Source organism: Ambystoma mexicanum, chromosome 13, assembly GCF_040938575.1.
Source record: "Ambystoma mexicanum isolate Mex_15411 chromosome 13, UKY_AmexF1_1, whole genome shotgun sequence".
Classification (NCBI taxonomy): domain Eukaryota; kingdom Metazoa; phylum Chordata; class Amphibia; order Caudata; family Ambystomatidae; genus Ambystoma; species Ambystoma mexicanum.
In genome coordinates, this window is record NC_090938.1 from 535496054 (window position 1) to 535510614 (window position 14561).

Below are 14561 nucleotides of genomic sequence, written 5' to 3' on the forward strand. Positions count from 1 at the left end.
AACACATCGCAGTCGTAATGTGTGTCCTCTATTTTGTTTTGTTATCGACACGCAGTGCGCACGTGGCTGCAGCGCAAACGCCGTGCATGGCTCAATGATGACAACAAAGCCACGCAGGCAGCTTGGTAGGTTGTGTGTTTGCTGCGGAATGAGACCCACGAGTCGCCTGAGGCTCATGGCTTTGAATCGAAGAGGGGACAATACATCATTTCATGCCCCTCCGGAGGAAAATGAGGGCCACTGATTACTCAATGCTGCCTGGCCAGGATGGCGTATCATTGGGATGTAGCACCGTGAAGCCAGGGGACAGAAGGACAGCACTGTGTACCTAAACAATGCTCTTACATGCAGGATCATTTAAGAACATTTGTATCAATGTGTTGTTATATCGGATTTGTAAAGTGCACCTCTGCCATTTTCACATTCCCCAGGTGCTAGGGAGTCAGTTGAAAGCAAAGTGCCTGGCAGAAATCACTTTGTAAAGAGTGATCACCTGCCAATACAATAAGTGCAGGCCGACAGCACAGGCCAATGGGTGCACAAAGGCAAGTTTTGGGAGTGGACAAAGACTGAAGACGATTGGGGGAGGAGGGAGGCTAGGCCCCAGAAGGACACATAAGAGCACTGGTCACCAATCTCAGCGACTGTGCGGTTTAGCACGGGAGGGGGGAAGGAGGAGGTGAAGAAGACATTCTTGAGGAGCTTACAGAATTTGAAGGGATCCAGCTCAAGATGGAGAGGAAAGGGGAGGCTGTTCCAGAGGATGGAGCCAGCCGAAGAAAGAGATCTGCCACCAGCTTACAGTTTAGAGAAGCACTTGTGGAGCCGGAGGAGTGTAAAGATCTGGAGGGAGAGTGTTTGGTGAGAGTAGGTTGTAGCTAGCATGGCCCCCGTCCCCACACAGCCTTGTGGATGATGCAGATGGGTTTGAATTGATCCTTGCAGCAACCGGGAGACAGTGGAGAGATTTTAGGGCTAGACAGATACAGTACCTGGGCTTGAGGCCAAGCTTAAGTCTCGCAGCCCTATTCTGGATAAACTGGAGGGGGCGGAGAAAGGAAGAGCGTATATTAAGGAAGAGGCTGTAGCATAGAGATTACCAGAGCTCCAGAGACATTGAGCTTCTGGGGAAAAGTGAGGAAAGGAAGGATACCTCTGAGGAGGTGGAGTTGAAAATGGGCCTTCTTTGCAAGGTCCAGGCTGTGAGGGAGGAAGGAGAGAGAGGAGTCGAAGATGACTCCAAGGTTTCTGGCTTCAGATGCAGGAGAAGTGGGGGGGCCCATAGAGGGTGGCCAGAGTGAAGGGAAGAAAGAGGGAGCGGGAGTCCCAATAGGAAGGATCTCAGTCTTGCTGGCATTGAGGCAGAGATAATGTGGAAGCACACCAGGACTGGATGGATGATAGGCTGTTAGGAATGATGGCGGAAGTAAGGAGAGGATCAGAGGGAAGTTTGAAGAAGAGTTGGTCGTCATCTGCATAACAGTGGAAGTGAAGGTAGAAAGTGGAAATCAGGAGAGCAAGCAGAGCGAGATAGATGTTAAAGAGCCAGGATGAAAAGTTGGAGCCCCGGGAAATGCCACGGGTGGCGATAGAGGTGCGAGAGGAGAAATAGCCCAGGATAACCAGGGAGGGACGGTCAGTGAGAAAGGTCAGCCAGTCCAGTGCCTGCTCCGAGATACCAGGGGTATCACGGAGCAGTTTTATGAGGACGGAGTGGTGGACCGTATCAAATGCAGAGGAGTGATCAAGTGAATGAGGACAGTGGGAGAGTTAGAGTCAAGAGATGCAGCAGTTCTTCACAGATGTTCAGGAGAGCAGTTTCTGTGCCCCTGGATGCTCGGATTCCAGATTGATGGTTGTGTAGGCAACCAACAAGCTCAGTTTGCTGGGTCAGTTGGGGGAAGACCAGCTTCTCCAGGAGTTTCCCAAGGAAGGGAGTGATAGAGATGGGGCCGAAGTCAGACAGACATGAGGGGTTGGTGGAAGACTTTTTCAGGAAGGGGCGCACAAGCGGGTGCTTGAGGGAAGAGGGGAAAGACCCGGTAGCAAGACAGTTTGCAGAAATCAGAAAGTACAGGGACAAGGGAGCCGATATTGTCCTTAATAGTTTGGGAAGAACAGGGGGAGACCTTCATAGAGCGGACAACACTAGTGACCTCATCTGATGAAGTAGGAGAGAAGGAGCAGTGAAAGGCTAATGGAGGATGGGAGGCCACAGGTGGCAGTGGGATGGGAGAAGGAGAGGGGGAAAGGGAGGAAGAAAGAGTGCTTAGGATGTGTAGAGTTTTTGCAGTGATGTGGGTAGCCAATGCATTGCAGAGGGCCTGAGAGGGAAGAGGCGAGGTGGATACTGCAGAAGGGTTGGCTAGTTCCTTGCAGATTTTAAAGAGTTCAGCCATGTGGTTGGATGCTCCAGAGATGCAAGCCTGGATGTGCGCACTCTTCATCGAACAAATGGAGAGTCGATATTGCCTTTGGAGAAGGCGACAGGCTAGTTTGTCAGAAGACGAGCTTGACGTTTGCCACTTCCTTTCCAACGCTCTGGACTTGGGCTTCAGGGCTGCAAAATTTGAATCGTAACAGGTCTTACGCTCGGTGGCATGTGTCAGGCGGATCCGCAAGACTGGGGCAAGAATGTCGAGAGTGTTAGTGATGGCTAGTTGGAGGATACTGAGAGCAGAGTCAGAGGTAGAGTCTGAAGTGGGCGGAGAGTGGGGATGAAGGTGGATGTGAAGGCAGCAGCTGACACTCGTTTCATCAGGAAGATGTCTGTGAACGAAGTTGGTAGAGCTGGGGCAGGTGTGGTCCGAAGACCGAGAAGACCCAGTTGATAGGAGAGGAGGGAGTGGTCTGACCAGGAGAGCGAGGTGGCGAGTGGGGCGGAGAGCTAAAGATAAGTGTGGATAAAGGTATCGAGAGTATGTCCAGCCAAGGAACAGAGGGGAAAACGGAGAAGGAGAGCGAGGTGCTGAGGTCACATAAGAGAGTGGGCGCAGTGATTGAGGAGTCAAGGTGAATGTTGAAGTCATCCAAGAGAAGGCGTTTAGCGGTAGATATCAGAAGTTAGAAGAGAGGAGGAGAGATCGGCACATTCTGAGAGGAACAGCGCGATAGAGCCAGGTGGCCTGTAGATAGTGGCAATGGTCAGGTAGGCAGTACGAGAGATGACCATCTTGCAGACCAGGCTCTAGAAGGAGGAGTATGGCTGGGTGGGTATGAAGAAAGAAGGGACCCACTCAGGGAAGATCAGGGTAACCCAACCGCCAGCACAGTTCAGGTAAGGCTTTGAGAAGATCTCGTAGACATTAGGGAGAAGGGAGTTAAAAAGCAGTGACAGAGCTTGCGTTGAACAAAGTCTCGGTAAGAGCAAGGATGTCAAGTTCTTCGAGGAAGAGACAGATGTCAGCAGTGTTTGATAGCAGAGCGGGCATTAAGCGTGGCTAGAAGATGTATGTCTTTGCCTTTGACGTTTTTCTGATGATGGATACAGGGGCGTGGTGCACCAGTTGGAGGAGGAAGGGGTACAGAAAGAGAGGAATAAGGAGTAGCAGGCATAGGAAGGAAGCTGATGAGGGACGGCAAGCACCGGTCGAAGAGGAGCAGATTGGGTTGAGGACCCTAAGCTATCATTGTGCCATTGCGATCGACATTAATGATACACCTGGATGATGAGAAGCCTGAAAAGAGTACCTCCCATCTGGTGCCACAATTATTGGGTGAGAATGAGGATGAGAAAGGAGAAAGAGTAGAGATAAGATGAGGAGTCCAAAGATCTGGAGAGGGGACAGAAAAGAGGATATCTGTCTGGAAGTTGCACTGACGTAGGTGTCTGGAATGTGTAGACCAGGGTTAGTGGTCAAGAAGTCCTTTTTAAACGTTTTCCTTCCAGACTTCGTGAGAGAAGGAGAATAGGCGATAGTATTGCAGTTCGAATAGAATGGGGCGATGGTGAGTGCCATAGGGATTGCAGGGAGATAAGGATTGAGGATAGAAGGAGAGACTGCACAGCACAAATTCACCAGGCTGCCTAGTAGCCGAAAAAGGGAGCAAACGGATGCTATAAAGGGGGTGTAGAGTTGTTAAAAACACTTCTAGGTTCGACATTTCCAAAAAACACACAATTGCAATGCAAAATGGGGGTGTAGAGTTGTTGAAAACACAACTAGGTTCAAAATTTCAAAAAAGCACACACATCCAATGCAAAATGGGGATGTAGAGTTGTTAAAAGCACACCTAGGTTTGAATTGTCCAAAACGCACACACATCCAATGCAAAATGCGCGTGTAGAGTTGTGAAACACACACCTAGGTTCGAAATTGCTAAAAAGCACACAAATGCAATAAAAGAAAAAAGGGGGTGTAGTAAGGCATAGAAAAAAGCAGCACAAATTGACTTAAGGCACGCTAGGTTCAACATTTGTGAATTAGTGCATTAGTATATCGCATCAGGTAGTCCAGAACATGACTCACAGGTACTCTGGAGATGGGAGAACAATGCCCCAGGAGGGCACACGTTCGTAGAGTAGCTGGCTGCATGATGGGAACTGTTCAGTGAATGTAACAGGTATTGGGAAGTGCAAAGTGTTGCAGGGGGTGAGATGTGGGGCCCCCAGTGCCCCCTCAAGGCCCGGACAGGTTCAAACAGGGGCCTTAGTTGTGGGCCCTTGTGCAGGGGCCAGCTTTCTCGCCTCCGGGCTCACCGGTAAAACAGCAAAATGAAGAGATTGGCCAAAAGTAGTGATGCATTCAGAGCACTGTGGCAACGGTCAGTGGAACACGAAGTGTGGCCATCTTGGATTGGGAAAAACACGTTGTATGCAGTGTGTTTCGGTGAAGCGCCCAATGTTGGTAACACCTACAATGCCAGTACCAATTTGCCCACTGTAAGAGAACATGTCCATGCAGGCTGTGGCAATATAGGCCAGTATTCCTACATAATAACACACTCATGTTGGCTTTCCCTATAATACCAGTGTTACCAATGTAAGAAAACTTGTTTGTATGGCCGTGCCAGCACATGTCAGTATTCCCACATAAGAAGACATTCTTATTGTCTGTGCCCATAGTGACACTAATGCCAACGTAAACAGGCAAGACTCTGCTGGCTGTGTCAACTTATACCACTATTGCCATCTAAGAATACACTCATGTTGGCGTTTACCTATAATGTCATTGTAAGAAAACATGTCCATGCTGATTGCACCAATATATTGCAGTATACCCATGTATGTATACACTCATGTTGTTTTTGCCTATAATACCAGTCAGGTTACTGTTAGAAAACATGACCATGCTGGCTGTCCCTATATTTGACAGTATTCCCTATAGAGGAACACACTCATGTTGACTTTGCCCATAATGGTGCTGTAGGAAAATACATCCATGCTGCATGTGCCAATATGAGCGAGTATTTCCATGTAAGAAGATATTAATTTTTGCTTTCCCCATAATGCACTAATGCCACTGTAAGAAGGCATGTCCATTTTGGCACCAAAATGCCACTGCTGGTGCCAGCAACTCGTTCTTTCCCCTTAACATTACCTCCCTGCCTCCCTTCTGCCACTGCAATCATTGGCCCTCCTCTCCCCAGACTATGCACACATTTTCTTCACACACATCTGCTCGAACATGCACACTGTACTCATTCATATATGTTCACATTCAGATATGTTCACATTCAGATGCACATACTCACAGGCACACGCGGGCAAGCATGCACATATATGCAAACATACATATATACCTGCATACACAGATTATTTTTCGACCCTTGCCTGTTCAACACTGTCTGATCGCCATATTTTCAGCACTGCCATTGATCCAAGGTGTAGAGGAGGTCCCAAATAAAGCCTGGACTCCAGTCGCCCAATTTGAAGTACCAGGAACATTCACACCAAGATATGTGACGTATGATGAGCAAATAAATCAGCAGAGAGCCGCAGTAGGGCTCTGCCCAGTACCTATTAAGAGAGCAACACCTAGTGAACTTCCGACACCAAGAAAACCATGGACAGTAAGGTATCCATTAAGGAAACCTTAACAGCAAATGAGACGAAATGAAGATTGCCTAAGTACAGTCCCGGAAGAAAACAAAAAGGTCTTAATGGAAGACGAATGGTGCTGTCACAAGGACCCGGACTAACGTACAAATAGAAGAAATGATGACCCGAGAATGACACACAGAGACGGAACGCCATGAATAAGGATATCGTGAACCTAGAAGGGGAGAACGATGTTGAAATACAAAGAAGCTTAAGCTGTAGACAGGATGAAGATATTCAACCAGCTAACACCTGTACATATGCTTGAAACGCAAGAAAGCTAAGAAAACAATGTGGCGTGCTATGCTAAGTAGAAGAATAGTGCGGCAAGCGCCATTATACATAATCTACCTCAAAACGAAGCACAGTATTATAAGTGCGATTCCACTTTGCACGAAAAGCAGAATCAACCCAGGTTATTAAAGGCTGCATGAGCAGAGATTCATATTCTAGCAAAATGAGGAGAGACGGCTGAATCGAAACTGGGCAGATACAGCTCGTGCCAGGAGAGCTAAGGTCATACCAATAGAAGGAACAAACAGTAGCTACCTATAGTTGAAACTTAAGAACAGAATATCCTATCTCTGAGGGTCAAGATAATGAAGCGTAGGCAGGTAGCAAGCTGAATAAGAATCAAATACACATATTGAGAGAAAGTAGACAAATTCACGGTGTGGAAAGCACATGACCGGCCAAGCGAGGAGAAGCACGGGCTCACACCTACGCTTGTCATCCGCCCAGGAACAGATATCAGAACTTTCCCAGACAGAAGATGCAGTTTCGAGGCCAACCACAGTAAAATAATTGACACATAGTTGCTGAAGTGATGATTGATTGTAACCTTAATTGGAGGAAGGCCGGGTAACTAGGGAGCACCCTGCACCTGGCTGACCATTCTGAGTGCTGCTAAGCAAAGTGGAAATTTATGCATGGGGTTGGTGCCAACCCAATCACAATGGACCAAATAATCTAGGGTCCTACAGTTAGTAGAACCAATGGGACGTCGTACTTTTAGTGACGCCTACAGTAGTCATTTTTGAAGGAAGGGCTTACACGCCCACCTGACAGTGTTTACCCAATCCCCTCCCTCTGTTACCTTATACAGATATAGTACCTATATTAAAGTTACCTTTTCCTAACCAACAGAATTGCATATTAACTTTTGAGTTTTGTTTAACTTTTTGCAGTCCTTTTCGGCTTTTACTTCCTCTGTAGGCGATTTCTAAGTGCAAATAATAAACTGTTGTTTGCCTGGATGCTGCACCCTTAAGTGAGTATTGCGGCTGCTGCAATATTTATTCAAATTTTCTTTTTGGAAAACACTTATGTGGAATGCGCTTCAGGCAAAATAATAAATCCGTCACACCAGCAAGTTCACTTTTTAAGTAATATTTATTTTTTGCATTAGTAGCATGCAATATCCTTTTTTCCAAACATGAATTCACAAACTGATAGTTTTTTGCCTCTCAACACGTGTATCCCCACGGCTTATGCTCGTGGTTCATCAGGAGAGATGCTAAATAAAGAAAAAATATGAAAAAAAGTAAGAAAAGAATGAATGAGTTATGTTTGAAATTATTTTAATAATTAAGTAGTGGTGGTGTGTTGGATGAGCAACTCTGATTATATTAGCCTATTAGTTGTACTCACCTAAGTTCCTTATTGAGTAAACATATCTCTGATTAATAATTCCTCTTTCGTTTTGTCACACCACCACTACTTAATTATTAAAATAATTTCAAACATAACTCATTCATTCTTTTCTTACTTTTTAGCAAAATGAGGAGAGACGGCTGAAGCGCATTCCACATAAGTGTTTTCCAAAAGGAAAATATTAACTTTTGAGTGTTATACGTCAATTATGTCGAGTTTTCAGTATAAATGATTTTTATGAAGTTTGTCAGAGTTGAAGCAAGAAGGACGATCGCATCACTGCTGATTTCCATGACTCCCCATTTTTTTTACTTGTCATTAAACAGACTCCCTTTGCCAAACCATTGAGTTGTCCTTATTGATTGATGTTGGAGTAATAAATCTGCACCCCAATCCATCTCAAGGGTGCAGCTATCGCATCTTAAAGTACTTCAGAGCAAACCTCGGCTCTATGAGCCGGCCGGGGGTCTCCGGAGTACACTTGGTAGCAGAGGATGGTTTATCGATTATCGATTATTGATTAGAATAAGACACCCATTGACCGTCGAAATAACTCTAGGTCTTCGGCAATATCACAAGTCCTTTGCCATTAGGCCAAGTAGACCGTGAAGCTCCCCGTAGACAATGGTAGTGTAAGAAAAACTGCAGACCAGGGTCTGAAGGGACCCGTGTTCCCCACATATGCCTTCCCATTCCTACGGGCAGATGAGCGGGCAAAAAGTCAAAGAAGGCGGTAATAAAGGCGATGATCCTAAATGTCCAGAAAGCAAATATGAGACCGGTGAGTAAAAAAGATTGAGGGGTTGATTCATGCAATTTGTGCGCCAAAAAACAGGGATTTGTGCCCCATTCTGCCCGCAAATCCTTGTTTAAAAAAAGGGGATTTGCGAGCAGAATGGTGCACAAATCCCTGTTTTTCGGCGCACAAATTCCATGAATCAGCCCATAAATGTATTGGCAAAAGTGCATGCATTAGAACAAGTACGGTGAAAAGGTAATCATGACTCGAGAATAATTAAGTAAATAGAGGTTAACGGGGAGGACACCCGAGAAGAGAGGGGGTCCCGGGTAAGCATGTACCCAGAGTCCCAGCCAAAGGGGGAACGATTAGACTACCACAACGGTTAAAGACATCGTGAAAGGGGTACGTTTAGACTCCATGAAGGGGTAATGATTAGCAGCAGAGATATCTGTGACCAGCTGGTGTTCGTCTAGTCTGTTAAGCGTCTGTCTTACATGTTTTTTGTTGTGACGTCATATATCAAAACATTTTCTTGGAGAAAACTGATTTCAATTTTATGCGATTGAATAGCTGAGATAATATCGCATACGAGTTGATGTTTTTTGAGTAAAATAGAAGGTATAAAATTTTGTGAAAAATCGGGATTGGAGCTTGCAGTGGTTCGTGCTCGCTCATATTGTTGGAACTGTTTAAGCCTCACGAAAGTGTTGACAAGTGCTATATAAGAGGAAAGGGAACGGATTTAAGCATTGGGGACATAACTCCATTGCACACTTGTGCAAACAGTTGCTGAAACATACACCCAAACTGAAGAAATACAGTACAGAGTGGGTTAAAGGAACCGCCCACAAGATGTTTATGCCATGGCCACAGGGTGGGTCCTTATCTAAAGCTGTCTTGCAACACATGACAACATATTTGCACGCCACATACATGGGAAAAAAGTTAGACAAACGCCTTGCTATTCTAGAGCTTTGGAAAATGTATGAACAAGGAAAGGAAGAGGAGCCGCCAATAGATTGGATACTTAATGTATGCTCAGAGGGGGGTGGGACGCCTATCGCGTCACCCGCCCCATCCGAAACAAAGGGTGAAGAAAGTAAGGATGAGGGATTTTACCCGCTGAGAGAACTTAAAGCAGCCACGGGGTACAGCAACCCGGCATATGAGTCACCTACGCATAGTAGTGACGAAAATCAAGGGAAAGATAAGGATAAAGATATTGCCTCCACAGTCCCGAGGCACAAGGGGAGATGCGATGACAAAAGAAGGGATCAAGCACAGACAAACATCTCTCAACAAAGAGAGAGAAGGGAAGAGATGGAAGGGAAACAAAGATAGGACTGATGAGATAGCAGTTGCAAAAAACGAATGGATGGGAGGACACATTTTATTGAAACTTGATAGCAAAGGAATTGATGACGCGAAACGAAAGGAGAGGTTAGATGAGGTACAGAGAAAGGGAAAAGAGAAGGAGTTAAGAGACAAAAGAATAAGAAAGAAAGACAGACAAAGGCGAGAACCGCTATATCGCGAAGAGCAAGAAAGACAGCTCGATCGCAACCCAAGAGCAGCCAATGATCAAGACAGACAGAAGCAGCAGAGGTTAGAGAAAGAGCAAAGACTACCTGAGAAAAGAATAAAGAGACGAAGAGATGAGGAAATTCGAAGGGCAGATGAACGTAGAAATGAAAAGAAAAAGGAAAAAGATAGAGTCAGAGAAGAGGCGAGGAAACAAAAGGAATTTTATGATGATGTAGAACGTAAGCGAAGACAGAGAGCATGCGATCTTGAATATCTGGAGAGAGAGGTTAAAAAACCAGATCCAGTAGTAGATTGGGAAGACATCGAAGAATTCTTTCCTGCATACGATTCAGTACCAGGCACGTCTAGGGCAAATATGGAAGATGACTTCGACACCAGAAGCATCGGAGAAATGATGGATAGAATATATTATGAAATGGGGTTAGAACAAACACCCCAAGGGGAGGGGGAAGATGAGCACCTGGAGAGCACTCAGCTCTACAACACTGAGGATGTCACCCGAAGTAGTGGGAATAGAGAACTATCCCTGGATAGATTAGAAATCAGTAGAAACAATGAAGATACAAGAAGTTGCACGAATTTGGGACAGACAATGTCCGACTCAGAAAGGGAGGATCGCGAGGAAAATGAGGCAGAGAGATGGAGCAAAAGACGACTCCCAAGAGAGAAAGGAATAAGATGGTCAGACACTAGCGAGTCTGCACCAAGGGCATCAGAATCAGCCACGCAGAATGACCGACATGAAGAAGTATCTCATGGTCAGAGGGGGGTGTCTTCACCCCCCTATGTAGACAGGCTCAGGACATTGCCAGGCAGACGGCGATGCAGGAATATTACCCCTGCAATAGACAGGAGAACAATGAGAGAAGAGAGAGAGGGCTATGCATCCCAATTTCCGTTGCTCGAGAAAGGGGGTGTAAGACCACAATATATTCCATGGCTGCACATGGTTCGAGAACATTTGAAAAACAAGCTTCCAGTGCTGACATCGGGTGCCGGAAAGTGGATACACGAGTTAGAAAAAATGACAGGAGGAAACATGTTAGCTGTAGGGGACATTAAGGGTCTCCTAATCACCATACTTGTCAAAATATGCTCTTGAGGGAGCCATGATAACTAGCACAGCTGAATCAAGCATACAGCAGGTGACTAATTCACAGCAGAATAACTAGGGTAATATGGGGTTTTACCCCAGGGTAAGAGGATTTAGGGGAGGAGGATGGCAGAGTAATCAGGGTGGTTTCCAAAATAATCAAGGAGGTTTTAAAAATATGCAAAATGATAATCAAGAAATGTCAAACGGGCAAATGATCCGACCACCACCAGCATGTTGGTTGTGTGGAATGACAGGGCACTTGGCTCGCACATGCAGAAAACAAGGCATGATGCAGACGGCCAAGGAACAGGAGCAGGCATGGCGAATCCGCCTGCAGTTTTACAGCAGCGTAGTGCACAGAATCACATGGTGCAACACCAAGCACCAGGAACACAACAAGACGTGCAACCACAGAGCATGGGGAATTTTCCACAAGGACAATCCCAACAGGCACCGTTGCAACTATCGCAGACAATGAGCACAGGGCAGACCCTTAACCCTGGAATGGGAAGTAACAATGGGGATGGGGGAAATCTACCAGCACACAGTGGACCAAAATTGTATATGGACTAGGACAGCTCACTGGGAACCCTGATGTGTTCTATCCTATCAGTGACACCAGACCCTCACAGGGAACCTAGGGTGGATGTCGTTATAGGGGATAAAGAATATTCCTTCCTAGTTGACACGGGTAAAACACGCTCGTCCATACGTGAAGGCAAGTTTTCCTTGTCCGGCGTGGCCATAGATACTCAGAGTTTTACAGGAGCTACAAGTCGTGTTCCCTTCACAAATGCATGTCCAGTCTCTATAGGAGAATGTGAAATTAATGTGCTGTTACTATATTCACTTCAGACCCCAGTAAACATTTTGAGTAGAGATTTAATGATGACATTAAACATGACAATCTCGTTCATGAAGGAGGGCATAATATGTTCAACTCCAGGTATGCACTATTCAAATGTATGCAAAATAATCAGAGCATACACGGGACACACAGCTATGAGGGCTATACCATTAGAGCCAGAAATATTTACATATGGTATGCATGTGCTTATGGCAGGATTGCCAGGCCTTGCAGACAGAATCATGAGAACCCCTGATGAATTCTTATTCAGGCCAAGAATACCGATGCACGAGGAAAAGGGACAAGTATTTCCCTTGATGATACACACAGCTGCAGTACGAGGGAGGGTGGCCTTGATTGACGGTTATGATGACGAAGGCTGACAATGGTGCGCAGTAATTGCCATTGAAGAAGGATATCGATTGACTGACGTCACTGATGACGATCGGTTTGAAGAACAAGCATATATGGGAGAGACAATGGTGGAAGTGAGTCTCACCTTTTGGGTGAAAATGATCAAAAGAGAAGTACCTCAGAGAATGATGTTAGCACAAAACCGTCCTGAATATTTTGATGATGACATGGCCCAGGTGCCTGTCTCAATATGGACTACAGGACCCTATGATGTAAGGAAAGGGGTGGGAGAAGTGAAGATTGAACTGAAACCAGGAGCAATTCTACCAAAAGCCCGACAATATCCCATGTCCAGAGAGGCAGCAGATGAGGGGATTTTTAAGACAATTTCTGCAATGATGGCACAGGGCATTTTAGTGACGTCAGAGTCGTCATGCAATACTGCGGTTTATCCGATCAAAAAATCAAAGGGAGGGTCTTGGAGGCTAATTCAAGATCTAAGGCCAATAAATGATATTGTTGAGGCCGAGTTCCCTCTAGTCCATAACCCTTCTACAATTCTATGTAATATAGCCATTGAGGCAAAATATTTCACAGTGATTAACTTGAAAAATACATTTTTCTCAATCCTGTTGCACCGTGACTCACAAAATCTGACGTCATTCACATTCAGACAGATACGTCTGAAAAGCACGAGGCTACCCCAGGGTATTGCGTGTCTCCATCTATTTTTAACAGAGTCCTGCAGATGGACTTGAGCAATATTGCACTAAAAAGTGTTGTCCTGCAATATGTGGATGACATCGTAATTTGCAGCACAACAGAAGAACAATGCAGGCACAATTCTGTTCAGATACTGTCTATACTGGCTGAGAAAGGATATAAGGTTGACAAGGAAAAGTTACAATATTGTTAACAAGAAGTGCTGTACATAGGCCAGCTAATCTCACATGAAGGAAAGAGAGTGACCCCAGCAAGGGCTCAAGCCATACTGAACACGGCTAAGCCACACACGATAAAACAGATGCAGGGCTTTCTAGACCTATGCAACTACGTTAGCGCATGGGTCTTCGATCATAGCTCTTACACTAAGCCTTTACTTCAGGCCCTAAAGAAGGCACAAGTAACGAAAGAAAAGATCAAATGGTCTGAGACCATGGAGAAAGGATTTGCTGAACTCAAAAGAGCTATTTGCACAGCACCAGTTCTAGGGATCCCCAATTATGCAGAGTTATTTTACCTGTTCTCACACACGAATGGCGGCGTTATGACGGCAGTACTCACACAGAGAACCACGTTGGGGTACAAGCCCCTGGCATACTATTGTGGAAATTCGGACCCAGTAATGAGAGGTAATTTCCTGTGCAAACAAAGTTTAGCTGCCACAGCATTCCCCATAGAAAGGGCTACAACCATTGTGATGGGATGCTCCATGACTTTGTACGTCGAGCACTCACTATTTGCCATTCTAGAGAAACCAAAGGGCACATTGACATCTCAGAGAGTTTCTGCTTATGAAGTGATCATATTGAATCCATTGATTAAAGTAGTCAGATGTAACATAGTGAACACAGCTATGTTTATAGCAGAGCCAACACATGACTGTGCAAATTATGAAGAATGATATGATGAAATCCCCAGGGTGAAAGAAAATGCCTTGGCAGGAGGAGAGATCGTCTTCATTGACGGGTCTTCAAGAATCGATCAAAGTGAGAGACAAAGATATACTGGTGTTGCTGTGATGAAGCACACAGCAAATGGAACATTTCGAGTACTTATTAGTGCGCGAATACCATCTCATTATTCAGCACAGCCTGCAGAATTATTGGTGTTGATACTCTCCATTGAGAATCACGCCGCCCAGGAAGTAACAGTGTACAGTGACTCCGCCTATATGACGTCGACAGTGCACGCAGGTTTAGCATGCTGGAAAAGGAGGGGCTACCTCCGAGCAGATGGCACGCCAGTGCAGCACGCAGCCTTATTGGACAGGCTGATCAAGGCACTACAGCTCCCAGTGGGCATAGCAGTTGTGAAATGCACCGCCCACACGAAAGGGACAGATTTGATCTCACGCGGAAATCAAGCAGCAGACATGGAATCCAAGCGTATGGCATCCAAAAGTGAGACGTTCATGGAGGTGGAAGTTACCCATGCCAATGAGCGAATGATGGTTACACGAACTGCACCTGAGAGTTACAGTAATTTGGGGCAAACACAGCTAATGGAACTCCAAGGGGAGGCACCACAGGAAGAAAAGAATATTTGGAAACGTCGAGGGTGT